Below are 6,005 nucleotides of genomic sequence, written 5' to 3' on the forward strand. Positions count from 1 at the left end.
TTTCTAGTGCTTCAGCTCAGTTTTAGCTGCTTGGAATATTCAGGTCTTGCTGTTGTAGGATAGCTGGGTCTGCTGGTCTCATATTGCCCTGGCTGTTGTTGTATTCTTACACTGGCATTTAGGCATCTCATTTTGGGATGAGTGTAAGTGTAGATCCTGATTTTTGAGTTTTGTTTCTTGGTTTCTGTTTCCTTTTTGGTCTTCTAGTTCTTGTGGTCTGGATTTCTAGTTCCCGGTCTGACCTCTGATCTAGCAAGAAGTCTTTGTCTAAGTTGGGCACTGGTTTTCTTGTGGTTAGCTTAGACTTTGCTGTAGCAGGAGGTTTCTGTTCTTCTGTTTGTTGTGGCTTGTTTTTCTAACTGCTGTGGACTGTACCTTTTCTTTCAACTGGTGTGGACTGTACCTGAGCCAAAGAAGTCTGCTGGATTTGGGGTAAGGACTGGCTGTGGGGAGGATGATGCAGTGGGAGAGCTTGGGCAGCAGAGGAATGGGTCTGGGGGGAACAGAATCCAGGGGCTGGGACAATCCATCTGACAGGGATGTCACTCACTTGCTCCTCAACCAAATACCTGAATCTTTATGCAGCTGAGTGTTGCTCATTGTCTGAAATGACAGTATACATTTTGATAATGCCTATGTAAACTTTGGTGTTTCTGTGACAGTCTCCAGTATGTTGTGGTAATTCTAACTGTAACTGAAGAAATTAGAAATGGAGGGCAGTTTTGCAAGTTTTATCTTTCTGTTCTTGGTCTTTTTTGCTTTCTTTTCATGGGTATGTACGTATGTGTTTACATGTGTACATGGTATTTTATGTGTGTGTACTTCATTTTAATCCATTTATTTTTCTGTTTTTTTTATACCTGATGTTGTGCTAATTTAGCTTATTATAATATTTAGCTCCCTCAGAAAAATCATATAGTTTCTATTTCTTGGCAACTTGGATTTTGTTGTAAAATGTCAAATACACAGTATATGGAGATGAAAAACAAGAAGAATTGGAGTGAACTTCAAATCTCCTAACTTGAATAGTAAGGGTGTGAATGGATGTGAACTGGGGGAGTTGGGTAGAGAGGAGATGGAGAGGAATTAGGGAATCATGGGGTGGGAGATTTAGGGTCCTTATCAAGAGCTGTCCAATGACTGACTCAAGGATGAGTTAGGCATTCAAAGCATTTTCAAAGTTGTTCAAAAATAACAAAGACATGAGAAATAAATACTTAATTACAGCAGGCCCACTACAAACCTTTTTACAGGCAATTAAGAAATTATCTGATTTAGTGAAATCTTAGATAATCATTTGAATGTAGAGACACTTTGTGGAGTGGCTTGACTTGAGGAAAGCGGCATATTGGGTGAGTTCTACTTTATTATTGTTGCACAGATTTTATTGTTAAAATAGTAATAAGCCTTTGGTACCACCAACATCCTTCAATACTCATGTCAAGGGCATTTGTGCAATACATGTGATCACATTCATGATTTAAAAAGGTATGTCATTTTATAATCTTATTTGATGGTAATGATAGTGGTGGATAATACCTCTTGAATTCTTTAACTGTGTCAGCATCCATCTTGTTTCGAGGAGTTTATGTAAATAAATAACCACAATATTAGGATTTAGTAGTGTTATTAGAGATGAAAGGGATACTCAAGACTACATAACACACATTTAATATTGCTCATCCGATAATGGCTGAGCCCAAAGTGTCCCTCTTAACCAATATGCAGTGATCCAAAGATATCAATTTTCATATGACTGAATACTTCAGCAAAGGCTTATTTCTTTTAAAATATTCTATGCAAAATGTGGTGTTAGATTTGCTGATCTTTTCTTTTCTTAGGGTTGATTGTTTATTTATGGTAACAGTCTTACATCCATGTTCCTCAATCTAAACCAAAGCTTTTACTCAGCATGAAAACATTAATATAACTTTTCCCATAGAGATGGATTATTAGTGAAAATAAATGACAATATTCTCTAGCAATAAAAAAATAACAAGAGCGACACAACAGAAGTAATGACATCCTCTAGAATAATCTTAGCAGAAAATGGGTAAATCACCTTGAAGGAAATAAAGTGTTACAAAGCACTGCTGTCTAATATGGATTGACAAGGAGTGACAGGATCCTTCCAGAGAGTGACAACTCACGGGCCCACATGTTTTAAAGGACCAAAAGGAATGACACGCTTACAGTCCCATCTAAGTGGGATGCAGTCAGATTTTTCTCTAGGCATATATCTATTCTAAGATATTATTTCTAGGAAATGATAGCTTACTTGGGAAGATGACAACATCTTTTTCCTGCACTGAAAAAGAAGACCCAGGACAGGCAAAGATTCCATGAACCTGTTCTTGGGATCCACATCAGTCAAACATCTTCAGCAAACTAGAGACATCACACTACTGTATAATGTTAACTGTTTGAAACCTAGACAGTGCCAACAATTTGCCTTACAAGTTAGCCCTAGTTTATCTTATATCAGTGTGACACCTTTATGTAAAAGTAGCTTTAAACAGGCTCATCTTATCATTCACCAATAAGTGGGGTTTTCTTAAGTTTCTTGGAAGCAAAGTAGCTTTGGTGAATTAAATGTTATACATTATACAATCAAAGTTCTGGAGGAGGAAAGCCATAACAATACATAAACTTTTGTATTATTGGGTAGAGGGGTATTTAAAGGATGATATGGAATCATGCCTCACACTGAATAATTATTTGATTCCATAGAAGTAGAACATGTAACAGAAGTTAAAGACAAAACCTATGATGATGGGGAAAATGCTAAGAATGAATGTGACATTGGCTACAGCTTTCCTACTATTACCTCTTGTAAATTATTTAGGAAAGCAATGTTTAGAATAACAAAGTGTATAAACAGGTACTTTAAAGAGCAAGAAATTCAAATGGCTTTTACACTGGTAAATTGATATTCAACCACCCTTGAATCAGAGGAATGCAAACCTGAACAACAGTGAAATCTCATTTCTTAAATAATCAGTCACATTCAGAAGTGACAGTGTGCAGTGATACTGAGGTATCAGGAACTACACCATCTCCTGTGACACTTGTGATTTTCAATGGCTTATAAGGATAAAAGAGAAAATAGTATCTTTCAAAATTTAAACTATACACCTTTGATTCATCAGTTCCAATTCTTGTGGTAACAGCTTTAGAATGATACAGATGTTTATATTCATTTACAAAATCTACTGTTGGTCTAATGTGAAGTTGATGGAATTTTAAAATTATCCCAATAAGCTTTCAATCAGATTCTCCAAATATTAATATTTAATCACATTTGCTCTGTTTATCACATACATTACTTTTGTTTAAACATTTCTTTTTAAATTGTTATTTATTAATTAATTTTTTTCACTTACTTACATCTCAACCACAGATTTTTCTCCATCCTCCACCTCCCTCATGCCCCCATCTACTCCTTCTCTTTTCTGAAAGGGGCAGGCCTTCCATGGGTGTCAACAAACCATAGATGTCAAGTTGAGGCAAGACCAAGCTCTTCCTCTGGCATCAAGGCTAGGCAAGGCATCCCAGCATGGTAAGTAGGTTTCCAAACCTCAGCTCAAGCATCAGGGACAGGTTCTGATCCCACTGCTATGAGGCCCACAAACAAACAGTTACACAACTGCCACACACATGTAGAAGACCTGGGTGGGTCCCATGAAGGCTCCCTAGTTATATTTCCAGAATCCTACTTCCCCGGGTCAGCTGTCTCTGTGGATTTCTCTGTCATGACCTTGAGCCCCCTTACAATCTTTCCTCCCTCCCTTCAATTGGACTTCCAGAACTCTGTCAAATGATTGGATGTGGATCTCTGTATCTTCTATCAGTTACTGAATGAAGGCTCTCTAATGAAGAAGTCTCAGTTGAGGAAATGCCTCCATAGATGCAGCTGTAAAGCATTTTCTCATTTAGTGATCAATGGGGGAGTGTACAGCCTATGGTAGGTGGTACCAACCTTGGTTTCCATAAGAAGGTGGGTTGAGCAATACAGTAAGCAGCTCGCCTCTATGGCCTTTGCATCAGCTCCTGCATCCAGGGTCCTGTTCTGAGTTCCTGTCCTGGCTTCCTTCAGTAATGAACAGCAACACTGCAGTATAAGCCTAATAAACCTTTTCCTCCCCAACTTGCTTTTTTGGTAATAGTGTTTTGTCACAGCAATAGAAAGCCTAAGACAGTCTGTAAAGAATTGTGCTGGAATTTTGATGGGGATTTCATTGAATCTGCAGATTGCTTTTGGTAAGATTGTCATTTTTACTATGTTAATCCTACTGATCCATAAGCATGGGAGATCATTCCATTTTCTGATATGTTCTCCGATTTCTTCCTCCAAAGACTTAAAGTTCTTGTTATAGACGTCTTTCACTTGTTTGGTTAGAGTTACCCCAAGATATTTCATATTATCTGTGACTATTGTAAATAGTGTTTCCCTGATTTATTTCTCTGTGGGTTTATCATTTGTATATAAGAGGGCTACTGATTCTTTTAAAGTTAATTTTTGTAACCAGCCACAAGAAAAATTATAGATTCTAATGCATAATAATTAGAGAACTCACCCATGGAATGCCTTGTAAGCATTGAAAACAATGGAAAGTATATTATATTGGTGTAGAAGAGAGTGTAAAATATATTGTATTTTTAAAAGAGGAAAAGAAATTCATGGCCATTTGGTATCATTTATTGTAAGGAGAGCACTGACTGAGGGCAATGAGAGTGAGTGATAAGAACTTAGCAGAAGGATAATTGGTGAAGTAAACAAGAAAATTTATGCAAGGGCAAGATAAGAAACAAGGATTTTACTCAGAAGTGAATAAGATGATTTGCTTCCTGCTTACAATCCCATGTATGGAGATGACACCTGTGGGGAGGCCAATAAGGGAAAAGATTTCAATAGGAGACTATTATAACAACACAGATGAGAGATGGGGATAGTTTGGGATGGTAATAAAGATGGAGGTTATGTCTTCAGAGTTGATAGGCTTTACTTGTGGGATAGTTCAAGAGGCAGGGATGAAACATGGACAGCTTTGAGGTCTTATTCTGAACATTGGAAGAAAAGGAATTGATATTTCCTGACACAGAAAAGAGATGGGGAAGAGAGTGTTTGAGAGGAAATTCACATGATGGAACTTTTGTGTTAATTTAAGCTGAGTATATGAACCAGGGGTTTGTTTAGAGAAGAGACAGGACTGGAGGGAAATATTTAGGAATTCTCATTTGTATTTAAAGCCTTGAGATGGAATGACTTAACATAGGAAATCAACTATAGATGTGGCTTAACCGTATATTATATCTATAGCATATCTATTGAAGAGAAGGGTCCAGGATTGGCCCAGGGACCATCTATTACTAGCTCTAAAAGATGATCTTGTATTGGAGATTCTTGGGATTCAGGAGCATGTATTGTGTGTGTGTGTGTGTGTGTGTGTGTGTGTGTGTGTGTGTGTGTGTGTGTGTAAAATGAGCTACTGTCATGTTTTGAAAGAAAATGACCCCCATTGGGAGAGTGGCACTTTGGCTTTGTTGGAGTAGGTATGGATTTGTTGGAGGAAGTGTGTCCCTGGGCTTTGAGGTCACATGTGCTCAAGCTATACCCAGTGTGGGACAGTGTTGTTTCTGCTGCCTGTGGATCAAGATGTAGACCTCTCAGCTCTTCCTTCAGCATCATGTCTGCCTGCACACTGCCATGAAGATAATGTACTAAACCTCTGAAACTGTAAGCCAGCCTCAATTAAATATTTTTCTTGATAAGAGTTGCTGTGGTCATGGTATCTCTTCACAGCAATAGAAACCCTAAGACAGCTAACAACCAGGTATGTTCTTACTTTGGGTTGCTTTGTTCTACCTTTTCAGCCTTCTGAAAACATTCCTTCAGAACACACCTTGTGTAACAAATTATATCATCCTTGTATTAATATAATCTACTATTGCCTGAAATATATGTAATTTCACAGAAACCCTTCTGTGACCATAATTGAAAACTT

The sequence above is a fragment of the Cricetulus griseus genome, chromosome 6, assembly GCF_003668045.3.
Source record: "Cricetulus griseus strain 17A/GY chromosome 6, alternate assembly CriGri-PICRH-1.0, whole genome shotgun sequence".
Lineage (NCBI taxonomy): Eukaryota > Metazoa > Chordata > Mammalia > Rodentia > Cricetidae > Cricetulus > Cricetulus griseus.